This window comes from Planococcus citri, chromosome 3 (assembly GCF_950023065.1).
Source record: "Planococcus citri chromosome 3, ihPlaCitr1.1, whole genome shotgun sequence".
NCBI classification, from domain to species: domain Eukaryota; kingdom Metazoa; phylum Arthropoda; class Insecta; order Hemiptera; family Pseudococcidae; genus Planococcus; species Planococcus citri.
The window spans coordinates 7,377,454-7,391,401 of record NC_088679.1 but is presented as its reverse complement, the minus strand read 5'-3'; the positions used below and the strand labels follow the sequence as shown (position 1 = coordinate 7,391,401).

Genomic DNA, 13,948 nt, shown 5'->3' with positions numbered 1-13,948 from the left:
TTCACAAAGATCAGGATATTCGCTGATTTGTCGCCTTTATTATTGTTATTCTTATTATGTACAATAAAAGTGACAGTTTTCCGTCACTTTTTCGTAAATTCCTATTTTACTGCTATGCTATGCAAGTCTACAGTATATCTACGAGTACGTATAGACTATACAACGACGATAGATACTTTGTGCCTATTTTTTTTTCACCTTCTTTTCTTCAATTAAAAAACTATGCAACTATGAGTCGGCGTTTCGAGCACGACGTTATATCACATTAACGTGTAATTACGCCTTGTGTCGTTCCTACATCATAATGTCTCTTTTCTTCATCCGCGCATATAAATGCGGTTACGTGATAACGTAACAAACAGTAACAGTTCACTATACAACAAGTTTTCTTCCTACTAGGTGAATTCTCTTTCGTTTCAATTCATTTCAATCCTTTTTTAATATCTTTTACTTTTTCTCAATTTTTTTGTTGATAAAATGATTCAGCTGCGTGTAAGCTTATGATACCGGAAAGACATATCCTCCTATAAGGTAGCTCGAGCTCGAGTCGAGTAAAAATTCAAAACATGTACATTGAACAGCAAGCGTATACCGTACACCTACCATTTACTGTACTCGTATGCACTTCTTTATATGGGCTCGTGGTTGATTTGAAATATTATTGTCTTGGATTTATAGTTTTGCATATTAACCAGTTATTTGCTTCCTTTATGATATGGTTGAATACACAAAAGGTAGCCAAGTGTTGCTATAAGAGTGCAGAGATAAGGGCATCGAGTACCTCTCGAATTCGAGTAGCTAATCCACTCGATTTAGAGTATATAAATTATCAGGATGCTTCAAACGATCACCAAAAATAACAAAATAAGAGGATTATTCAAATATCACGAGAACCCCATTCAAAAAAATGGAATTTAGACCGAAAACTTCCAACGTAGAATTTCATTTTTTCATCATACAGCATTCTGGAAAATCTTCAAAACATTCTACACGAAATTTAATGCCTCTAGCCCTCTTCCCCCCCCACCCCACTCGTATAAAAAAAAACAAAAATGAATAATATGATTTTAGCACGAAAACTCGAATTTAAAATGAATAAAAACACACATTTTTTTATATTTTAAATTTGAAACAGGTTTAGATTTATAGTTTTACTGAAGAGTAGAAGAACGAATTTCAATTCATTCCTGCTCGCCTCCTCTATTTGTGAGATTCGACTTCAAATTACTGTCTAAAGTAATTGGAAATTGGGGGCGGGGGCGGGGGGGTCAAAGCTCACGTTCAGTATAATAATGAAAAGGAGAGAAATAAATATCGATCACTTTTGAGATAAAACAGTAAATGAACACCCAGGATTTCTGAAGACTGAAAAATGTTCCAACATCTGGAATCGATTGCTTCATTTTTTGAAAATGAAAACATAATTATGACATCATCTATGGAGGACCAGATGACCTTCAGAAAATCTCATAATTTTTTGGGTTGATCTGCAGATGCAATATGAGAGATTTTTTAAAAACAGGGAGAGTCTACCTAATAAAAATTTAATGATTTTTTTTTACCCAAAATTGAGTACCTTTCAAAAATACTCATTATGAGTTGTTTTTTTTTGGTAAATTTTCAGTGATTTAAATGTTTTATTGAATGTTTTTACACCATTTTAACGCGTTTTCAGAACATTTTCATGCGTTTTTGGCAAACTTCACTAAAATTTTATCTCTTTTTGATAATTTTCAACAACATTAATGCTTTTTTTGAGTACGTTTACATCATTTTTTAAAATTAAAAATTTTTTTTTACATTTTGGGAAATTTTACTGAAGTTTTATCATTTATTGCTAATTTACAGTAGTTTTGATGCGTTTAACTGTGTTCAGAACAGATTTTAATGTTGTGTTGAGCAATTATTGCCAAAATTTGTCAAATTTCACCAAAACTTCATCATTTTTCAGGCAATTTTCAGCCCTTTTTGTGATTTTTTTTTTTTAAAATTAATATTATGAAGTTCCATTACTTTCCACTAGTTTTAAAAAATAATAATGCTTTTTCCAGTGTTTTTACAATTTACACAGTTTAACACGTTTTACACACATTTTCATCCATTTTTAACAAATTTTACCGGGATTACTCAATTTTTTGATTATTTACAGTGATTCTAATGATTTTTTTTGAGTGTTTTTACACAAATTTCAGTTGTTTAAAACAATTTTGAGTACTTTTTCGGCAAATATCACTGGAATTTCACTCTTTCTTGACGATTTTCACCTACTTCAATGTCTTTTGAAGTGTTTTTACAACATTTTAGCACGTTTTATACACTTTTTCATACATTTTTTTCAATAAACATCATTAAAAAAATTCTTCAGTGTTTTTTATTGACTTTCAAGTGTTTTCACAATATGGTAGCTTTTTGGTACATTTCTGTAATTTTAATTTTAATTTTTTTTTTTTTGAATGTTTCCACACCAGATTAATAAGTTTTCGTTACTTTTTCGTGTATTTTTAGCAAATTGTTAGTGAATTTTCACCTTTTTTTCGATGAAATTCCGTGATTTTAATATTTTCTGTTCGATGTTTCAACACCATTTCAACACGTTTTCAGCACTTTTACGAGCATATTTCGCAAATTTCGTTCCAATTTCATCAGTTTTTGCCAATTTTTAAAGATTTTTCATAACTTTTTGTGTATTTTCACGTCATTTTAAAACAAGATTAACATTTTTTGAAATGAATTTTTAAATCCTTCACAAGGATTTTCAACAGTTTTCTACGTACAGTATTCATTTTCAAAATTTGCCAAATTTCAGTAAACTTTTATCATTTTTGGTTTTTAATGTGTTTTTTTTTGCATTTTATTTGGATTTTGAACTTATCAATTATGATAATGCTTTTTTGGGTATTTCTACATAACTCTAACAGGTTTTCAACACTTTTTCAAACATTTTCCGCAAATTACATAATTATGTTAAAATTTTACTGCATGTCAGAACGTTTCACTGGCTTTAATATTTTTTAGAGAGTTTATTACATCATTTTAACACACTTTCAACACTATTCGTACATTGTTCGCAAATTTCGTTAAAATATCATAATTTTTTGTAAATTTTCAGGGACTATTTTTTTGAACATTTTTACATAGGTAATTTCGACATGATCTCAATGCTTTTTCATACATTTTGGGGCCAATTTCGTCTAAATGGATCACGTTTAATTGATCTTCACGACTTTTCAACGATGTTTATCTTTTTTCAGCCAATTTTTCAAATGATCTAGGTAATTTCGACTTTTTTTCACATAATTTTCATAATATTTCATCAATTATTTGGTTCTTAACGAGATTTTCATGTAAATTTTACAAATTTTTAATATTATGATCACATTCAAAGACCGAATTTTGCAAATTATTGAATGCCATATTTTGAAGGTCAAAAATTTTAATCAGAAAATATGCTACTGGGCAGTTACAATTTGGAGAATTTTTTTCCAGGACATATTCTCACCAACAACACATATTTTAGGGCCATTTCGACAATTTTTAACACGAGTGAAAAAAGTGTATTTTGGCCTTTGGGACTCAAAATTACTTCAAGAAAGAAAATCTTTTGGAAGCTCGAAATGTGTGATAACTGATTAGGTTGGTAGCTGCAACTCTGTAAATATTATTACCTAACGAGTTTTGAAGGTCGTTTTTGGCAAAATTTAGGCAAAAATTTGGCCTCTCAAAGGCGATTGAACGTACTTCGACCAAAAAAACGAAGTTTTTCAGCACAATAATTCACCACTTGATTTGTGCATTTTTTAAACTATTTTGAAAGCGGATATCTGACTTTTTCGAAGGGGATCGAGGGGGAGGTGCTACCTATTCTTATATTCTGGTGAAAAAAAGATATGAGCGAAATCAGTGACTGATTGACCGAGAAATTTCTTACTTGGTTTTAAACAATATGGGTGAGATTTCACACAAGGCTGTCTGTTCGTTTAGATATTTTAATAATAGATTTTACATACATGAAAATTTACATTGCATTTGATTAAATCAATATGCATCATGGTCTTTTTACAACAAGATCCTCTCACCTTTCAATACACAGACATATTTTCATACCTGGAATAATGCCGGTAACGCCCTATATTCTCCTTGAACTTTCATCTATGGTGAGCTGTGTGACCAGCACAATTATACAAATAAGGAGCATACGTATTATTACACGTAAACATTCAGGTAGCTCATACTTGTACCTAAACCTATACGTACCGTGGAATTCGAGATAACAAATTGAAGGATATTAATATTCGTACATTATATACAACAAACATAATTATACATAGGCAAACCCATGTATACATTTGCACACTTCATAAACATACTCGTATAAACACTTCAATAAGCCCTTTTTTAAAGCTTCATAGAGCCTTCCAACATAAATACATTACCTTTATATGTACGAGTAGATACTTTTGAATACACACTACATAACAATATCTTATCAAAAGGCGCGGTAAACCCATACGTGTATTTTTTTGCTACCTGTAGCACTGTACGTACTTACAAGTAAACCGCAATTTTTCCCTCGCTTTATTTATACATGCAATGAAAGTATTATTAGTAGATCTAGGTTATTAGGTGATTATTATATGATCTATGAAAGACAGAAGAATTACTAGTTCGTATAGGGAGTGTCACCATCACTGTATTACACCGGATCTGGATCATACATTATAAACGCTATATAAAATACTCTAACCGCCGATTATATACTCGTATCAATACCTCATACAGTGACCATTGAAAACATCGTGTGAAATCTTCAAAGCTCGAGTCGAGCAACGATCAGTGTCCAAAATACCAATCTAATTCGACTAATTACTCGAACACGGCGCGATTTTTTTTCCATAAGCGAAAAAATTAGTCAGTCAGTCACTTTCTATACTATTCGATAAAACTTGCGTACCTTGTCGTCGTCTCGTCGTGATGATGATGTGAGTTATTGAACCGCGAAATAGCAGACTTGCTGGAAAATATACAACTTATACGCGCAGAAGACGCAGGTATTACCAGTAGAACATCTACAGAGATTAAACGAGTAATAATTTAACCGTACCTAGTCTTTACGATCCGATCGCGTGTCCTAAAATATTTTCTTCGAGAAAATCTTTCCCTGCCGATGAAAAACAATATCTCATCTGCGTATAAGTAAGTCTATATTATTACTCGTATCTTGAGTATAGAATTTAATGCTGCGATATTTTACGTTGCGAGGGTACTGAGATCATGGTGAATACAACACGATTCGATAGAAAGTTGCATACAGTCACTCGTAAGATTTCCTACTTTTAGCTCGTTTCCGAACGTGTGCCACTATCTAATTGTATACTGCATGGATTTTCTACACATCTGCATTTGTATCGAATACAAAACCCATCTACTCGTACAAATAGGTACATATAAAACCGGATCCGGATGATGATTAACTGATCATTCATTATTGTACGTCGATATCCTCGACTATAAACTTTCGCGGCACCGTGTAGGTAATTTTCGACCCTCGCTCTAGTACATACTAAAAACATTCGGTTAATAAGTACGTAAGAAGACTGACTTTTTCTTTTAAAAAAAATCTTTTACGAACGAATTGATTCACTTTTTTTGAAACATTTGTAACTTTGTAAGTATAGCAATTGATCTGTTTACAATCGAATCGAATAATTTAATAACGATTGGTGATTAAAAATTGATTGACTTCTAGGTGAATCATTCACGAACGAATTCATTAATTGATGGTGAAGCATTCGCAAACGAATTGAATAATTTTTGGTGGATCAGTTGAACGAATTGGTTGATTTCTGAGTGAATCATTCTCGAACGAATTACCTAAATAATTTTTTGGTGAATCATTCGCTAACGAATTGAACAATTTTTGCTGGATCAATTTAACGAATTATTTGATTTTTAAGTGAATCATTCGCGAACGAAATTATCAACTTCAGGTGAATCATTCACGAACGAATTTGAATCATTTTTGGTGAATAAATTGAACAGATTTGAAATTAGTTGATTTTCAACTTCTAAGTGAATCATTCGCGAACGAAATAATCAATTTCAAGAGAATCATTCACGAACGAATTGAATATTTTTTGGTGAATCATTCGCGAACGAATTGAATAATTTTTGGTGGATCAATTGAACGACTTGAGTTTTAAGTGAATCATTCGCGAACGAAATGATCCACTTCAAGTGAATCGTTCACGAACAAATTTATCAATTTTTAGTGAATCATTCACGAACGAATTGATCAATTGTTGGTGAATCATTTGCCAACGACACGATCAATTTTTAGTGAATCATTCACGAACGGATTGAATATTTTTTGGTGAATCATTCGCGAACGAGTTGAATAATTTTTGGTGGATCAATTGAACGAGTTAATTGGTTTTTATGTGAATCATTCGCGAACGAAATAATCAACTTCAAGTGAATCATTCACGAACGAATTCATCAATTTTTAGTGAACCATTCACGAACGAATTGATCAATTGTTGGTGAATCATTCGCGAACGAATTGAATAATAATTTTTGGTGGATCAACTAAACGAATCGTTTGATTTTTAAGTGAATCATTCGCGAACGAAATGATCAACTTCAAGTGAATCGTTCACGATCGAATTTTTCAAATTTTAGTGAATCATTCACGAACGAATTGACCAATTGTTAGTGAATCATTTGCCAACGAAACGATCAATTTTTAGTGAATCATTCACGAACGGATTGAATATTTTTTGGTGAATCATTCGCGAACGAATTGAATAATTTTTGGTGGACCAATTGAACGAGTTGTTTGATTTTTAAGTGAATCATTCGCGAACGAATTTATCAATTTTTAGTGAATCATTCACGAACGAATTGATCAATTGTTGATGAATCATTCGTCGCGAACGAAACCATCAATTTTTAGTGAATCATTCGCAAACGAAATGAATATTTTTTGGTGAATCATTCGCGAACGAGTTGAATATTTTTTGATGAATCATTCGCGAACGAATTGAATAATTTTTGGTGGATTAATTGAACGAGTTGTTTAATTTTTATGTGAATCATTCGCGAACGAAATAATCAAATTCAAGTGAATCATTCACGAACGAATTTATAATTTATCAATTTTTAGTGAATCATTCACGAACCAATTGATCAATTGTTGGTGAATCATTCGCGAACGAAACGATCAATTCTTAGTGAATCATTCGCAAACGAAATGAATATTTTTTGGCGAATCATTCGCGAACGAGTTGAATAATTTTTGGTGGATCAATTGAACGAGTTAATTGATTTTTATGTGAATCATTCGCGAACGAATTGAATAATATTTGGTGGATCAACTGAACGAATTGTTTGATTTTCAAGTGAATCATTCGCGAACGAAATAATCAACTTCGAGTGAATCATTCACGAACGAATTCATCAATTGTTGGTGAATCATTTGCGAACGAATTGAATAATTTTTGGTGAATCAACTCAACTGAACGAATTGTTTGATTTTCAAGTGAATCATTCGCGAACGATATGATCAACTGTTGGTGAATCATTGGCGAACGAATTGAATAATTTTTCGGTGAATCATTCGCGAACGAATAATTCCAAATCATCATAGTTTGAAAATTTCCTACAAAGATAAGGTGAGCAATAAAGCCCTTCGAACCGGAACTGAACCACAGTGATACGGAAATTTCACCACGAGAAAGGAGGCGCTGGCGCATCCGAAAATTACCTATGCATGTTATCGCAATGATGCAATTATCAGATGAATAATTATATTATCACATCTAATACGAGTACTACAGTCTACAGTGTGTTTATAAAAAGCCGGGTGCTCGGTACACGATATGCTCTACTAGTACCGTAATCGATTAATGTATCGGAATAGAAATCGAAATACAGCGTACAACTGTTGTAAAATGAGATAATTTACGATACCGTCGGACTATACGTAGAGCCGCGTCGAGTTGGAGTCCCAGACGACCAATTAAAGATTTCGCGCGCGTTTATTTTCGCATCTCCGAATAAAAAATGAAGCGAGTACGCGATATTAGGCTCGGTTACGCGAAATTGATTAATCTATTAAACGACTTATCAACTGTGGCGAAGTAATTCGGCGAAATTTCACTCATTCGGATAGGTAGATGAAATGATTCTACTGCTGGTGAGAATTTGCTATACATAAGATTCGACGCGATGGCACAGCATGCGAACCAGTTCACATTTTGACTCGCTTTAGGGATGATTTTTGTTTGAAAATTTGGTCAAGTTTCTACTTCTAAACATAATAATGAATAATGATGGTTTATGCTCAAAGACCCGAATAACTCACCATAATAAGGTGCCCGTTCCCAAAACGCAAATACTCGGCCGCAAATATAAACTTTTCGGATTAGACTTGGTCGACAGTGATAACTCTGAATTGATGATAAATTTTTACGTTTTTTTGTTTAGCAATATTTACAAAATAATACTACAATGCTGAGGATTCTCGCGGTATTGGCGGTAACATTTGGTGTAATATACTATCCTTTTTCCGATATAGTATCAAAATTTCCATCTGAAGTGTTCGATTATTTTCGGAGTTTGGTTGGCAGAGGAGTACCTCCCAGTAGATACAAATTCATGTTCGCTCGGCAGTGGCCCATATCGGTGTGTATTTTGGAAGTTATCCAAAAACATGGAAGGACTTCCCAAGCCTGTAAATTTCCGCAACAAATTCATACATGGACAATTCACGGAATTTGGTGAGTGATGATGCACCAGCACTACTGATAATTTTTTGGAAATTAAAGGAGCGAAGTACTAGGTGAAAATTTTTTAAGCAGCGTCGTAGAACTTTTGACACGGTTTTAATTTCAAATAAAATATCTTTCACGAGTAGAAAATTACTATTGCTTTCCCATTAATCACTTATTTGAATTATTTATCGAGTATTTACCTATACTTACCTATCTCAAACCCATGTTGATGATCATTGTACATTGTATAGGCCACACCCAAGAGATAGGATTAACCCATTACCATCAGACTGTGGAGGAGCGGAACTGCAGGAATCTGATATTCAAGACATTATCGGTGAACTGAACTTACGATGGCCGGCAATTCATCAGCCACCCACTGATAATCCCAATCACGATCCTAATTTCGAATTCTGGAAGTACCAATGGAGGAAACATGGCGCGTGTTTCAATAACGTACCAAGTCTGAACACTCCTATCAAATATTTTAGCAAAGCGTTGGAATGGGACAAGCGGTTTAATTTGGCTGAAGCATTTATGCGCTGTAGGCCTACCAATTTACCTACCGCCGTACTTCCCAGCGATTCAACGACATATTCTAATGAAACTTTGATAGCATGTTTAAAAACCCACTTGAACTGGAAGTTTCATATTTATCTCTCTTACAGCCCTGATACAGAGGTAAAACAAAGCATATACTGATTTTTACCTTTCAAGTACCTATTTGTAGTGCTGTGAATTTTTATTTTGAATTTTGCTTCGTATTTTCAGTTCAGAAATGGGAAAAAAATATTATCGGAGGTGCGACTATGTTTTAGTACACAATTTAGGGCCGCAGATTGCTATTCAACCTCGACCTCAACCTCTACTCGTACCTCTACCGTCGATTTGTACTATCCTAACACCGTTGAAAATAAGATCTCGAGCAGTGTATTCAATCGTTTATTCGGTAGTTAATGTTCGCGATCGTGATTCATCTTATATGCCGATCGCACTTTTAAAAGCTATCATCTTTCGCGAAAAGCGATTTGTTTTTTTCTATAGAGAGCAAGGAATGCCGCCAATAATGCTCATAATACCTACGTATCTTATCTCAAATTAATCTTAATAATATTTGTATTTCACTTTGAATTACGAGTTACCTGTGATAAGTATTGGTCAATTTTTTTTTTTTTTTGGTTCCCCAGACATACAAAGTGCCAGGGGTTTTCTCTAATAAACATATTTATTTACAATCTTAAATCTAAACAAAATGTAACATCTTAATTTGTCCCTAATCCTAGATCGAAGATGTGGGGGGGGGGAGGAGAGCCAATGTTTTCGGCTGCAGCAAAAATTTTACTTGGTGGCAGCTCAGCTGGCTACAAAGTTGAATTTTGATGCAATTTTCCGTAAATCATAAAATTACATCAAAACACAAAGTATTTTATGCAAAATTGCAAAATTATATTCAACTTCTCAAATAAGCATTCTTTTCCAAGCTGAGAAGAGAGATCATTTTAGGTGGTGTGTGGCAAAATTTAAAAATTTAGCCACTTGAAAAAACCCAAAAGTTGGGGAAAATTTTTCTGGAATTTACGGTTTGAGTGATTTGAATCGGCCCAGCCGAGCAGAGTAGTCGGCGGCGGCTCCAAAAATTTTTTAAATGGCAACAGCGGCTTGAAAAATGTGTGAAAAATTGGTGGAGGTGGCGCAGGGCTCTAGAATGAAGTATACGCTATCACCTGTAAAGGAGTGGAACCACAACGACAATGAGTTATTTATAACTTAGGGTAATGCATCTTGATGGGTTATTTACAGGGCTCTTTCGGGTCAATGTTGGGTTGATGTCTAGATCAGGATTGACGCTGTTCCTCCTTAGGGGTGCATACTCCATTGACCTTTTTAGATATGGACTGCTAGCGGCCCATAAGCTTAACATACGGCTATTGTCTTGAACATAGTAAGTTGAGGGTTGCGATCTGCGCATGCGCCAGCTCTGTTACAACGTTATACAACCCAGGTATGGTTACATGGGGGTGCGGGAGGTATAACATCATCACCTGGTACGACGTCATTTTTCAGATTCCGGCATTTGCAGAAGCCAAACCTTGAGTAACTGATGAACTATGTTCAAGACCGTTGGCTTATGTACCGCTAGCAGTCCATATCTAAAAAGTCAATGTATACCACCCGGGTATGGTTTCACGGAGGTGAGGGAGCTATAATGTCATCACCTGGTACAACGTCATTTTTCAGATTTCAGCATGCGCAGAAGCCAAACCTTGTCTTGACTAACTGATGAACTATGTTCAAGACCATTGCTTATGTACCACTAGCAGTCCATATCTAAAAAGTCAATGTATACCACCCAGGTATGGTTTCACAGAGGTGAGGGAGCTATAATGTCGTCGCCTGGTACAACATCATTTTTCAGATATCAGCATGCGCAGAAGCCAAACCTCAACTAACTGATGAACTATGTTCAAGACCATTGGCTTATGTACCGCTAGCAGTCCATATCTAAAAAGTCAATGGCATACTCTGACAGTGACTGAGTGGTCTTTGAAGCATTCAATGATGGATTGCTTCACTCAGTTCACTGTTGGCCACTGTAGTTTATCCAGACTGCACCATAGTCTTGATACAGTGGAGTTTTGATAACTCAAAGCAAAGTCTGTTTCCCTTCAACTCCCCATAAGTCTCAATGTAAAATTCACTTCTTTACCTCGAAATAAAAAGTCCAATACCTCCGATAACTCGAAGTAAAATTTTTAAAAAATACAGAAAAACCTCTGTAGTTGAATGTTAACGTTGCCAACGTTTTGGCTCTATAACTCAAATTTCTTGTTGAAAAAACTTGTAAATTTGAATCTCATTGATGCAAACCTCTTTTACAAATACATTGGAGTTACTTATAAGGAGATTTATGTCCAAAAAAAAAAAAAAAAAAAAAAAACATTCATCTAATTCAAACTTTGCTAACTTGAAATATACCAAAAACAAACCTCTGTAACTCAAACTCTGATAACTCAAAAACTCCAATAGCTTGAAGTCAACTCCTTCTCCCATCAGATTTGAGTTATTGAGACTCCACTGTACTACTATCTTAATAATCCTAAGTTGGTCACATTTGGCAGCAAGTGCTTTAATTGTTGTAACAAAATCCTCAATTGATGGCTTATTGTTGTACTGTTCTTTGGTGATGGCATAAAGCATGTGGTTTCCATCTTTTTTGAGCTCAACTACTTCACCAACCTTAGCATCCCTTGACTGCAGAGTGTCCTGGTTGCCAAAGCCTCATCTGAACAGGAGTGCAATGCCCCTAGACATGCTGAAGTCTCGGCTGACACAATGGGCCAAGGCAAACTGAGGGTACATGTCTCATCAGATCATCCTCTTATTTCCTCCAGGGTGAAGATTCCATTTGATTATTAATTAGGTATCTAAATATACATAGGGTATACATTGAATAGGAAATTGCATCTTTTTCATGGTACCGAAAGACTCTGTTTTGACTTTCTCCCTTACTTTATTCAGAAAATGGGTATGCCTATCAGAGTTGGCAGGACACTACAAGTATTTTCCTTGGAATTTTTTAGAATTAGCCTACAATGACTAAAAGAAAAGGGGAAAAAATAAAAAAAAGCACGTCACATTCTTTGTTATAAAATCGTCAAAATTGGAATTTTAGAAACCAAAATCTTGAAATTCATTCAAAAAAAAAAACTTAAAAAATAATGTAATCCAAATTGACAGAAAAAATTCAATCAGAAACTTGAACTGAAATTTTTTCATTAGGTTAGGTTAACATCCCTGATCGATTAGCCGGTAGAATAATCCCCCCCTCTCTTCTGAAAAAAACCATCACAATCTGTCAATCCGAATCATGCATTATGAAGATTCCACAATGAAATGAGTGCAGATACAGACACTGTTTTTGATAATTTTCAAGATTAAAAAGTCAATGTTTGTTTTTTATGACCGATGAACTGTTGGATGCATTAAGAGAACGATTCACAGCGAATAATTTGCTATTTTTAGAAGAAGCTAATCTTCTGGCTCATCAAAAATTAGTTGAAGAAAAACAAATCAAACTGAATGAAATTATCAACTTGCGTCGATTTTACCATAATTTTGATCCGGATCAAATTACAAAAGAAATACCTCTCTCCCTTTTTTACCACGAGGTACTTTTTTCGGGGGGGGGGGGGATAGTGAATTCTGAAGAGAAAATAACAATGGCTTGAAAGGAAACGATTAAATCCCTACATCTAGTGTCACTCTCACCCCATCGGTGATCTCTTCAATAATGAGACAGTGTATCCAGACCCAAAGTTCATCCTTTCCCCCCTCCACCACACAGATAATTCATTCCCATATCAACATACCGCAACGATTTTATAATTCGGTAAACAACAAAACGAGTCGTCGTCTGAGAACTGAGATTGTCAAAGAAGAGATTAAGGTACACCCAGTATATGAAAAGCAATATACGACCAAACTAGTTTCGAACCAGTTACTGGTATCCTACAAATTCTACATTCCTCACCAAAGGATATAATATTACACGACCGCAACGACGAAACAGGCGCAAAGCAGGTACCTAAATCCAGCCCAGATCTACACACAGCATACCTAATAAAAGTTGATCTTTAAGATATCGACAAGAGAGTAAATAGTATACCTACGTTAACTCAAAGGTATACCTACCTGCGTTAAAAAAAAAGAAATTAATAAATTACTATAGCATCAATCGAGGCGAACTTGAAAGTAATCCGTCAATATTCGCGTATCTTTAAAACCGGTCACGTGTATAGGAGTACAGTGAATTCGGAATCCGAATCCGGTATAATTATCATATTTTAATTTGAACTTGACCAAAAACTAGACTTCTTTCGATAGGTCATCATCGCGTAATGGCGATCGGCTCGCGATATGTTCGACAGAGGAATAAGAAAAAAGCCTCGTATACAATTTCTCAGTCATCATCTGCATCGTCGTGGTATACAAGAAGAAAAAAAACCTCCTCGGTAACTAATTCTCGAATGAAAAAAATGTAAAAATTTCTTACAACCTCGTCACAATTATTTGCAACGCGGCGAGATTTCTATTTATCGCCGCATTAAGATCAAACGTGATTAGCTACGGCGACCTACCATATTTTTTTTTCTTCTTTATAAGAATGCATTGGATGG

At 34.5% G+C, this 13,948-nt stretch overlaps 1 protein-coding gene and 1 long non-coding RNA gene across 2 annotated transcripts in view; one reads left to right on the top strand and one right to left on the bottom strand.

Annotated features, from left to right (window-relative positions):
- Positions 1-13,948, bottom strand: part of LOC135841624 (uncharacterized) — a 68,179-nt gene that overhangs the window by 49,040 nt on the left and 5,191 nt on the right. The window lies entirely within an intron of this gene.
- On the top strand, positions 7,783-9,912 carry LOC135840675 (uncharacterized). The gene is made up of 3 exons (XR_010557767.1): positions 7,783-8,777; positions 9,023-9,452; positions 9,543-9,912. It is a non-coding gene; the product is annotated as an uncharacterized LOC135840675 (long non-coding RNA).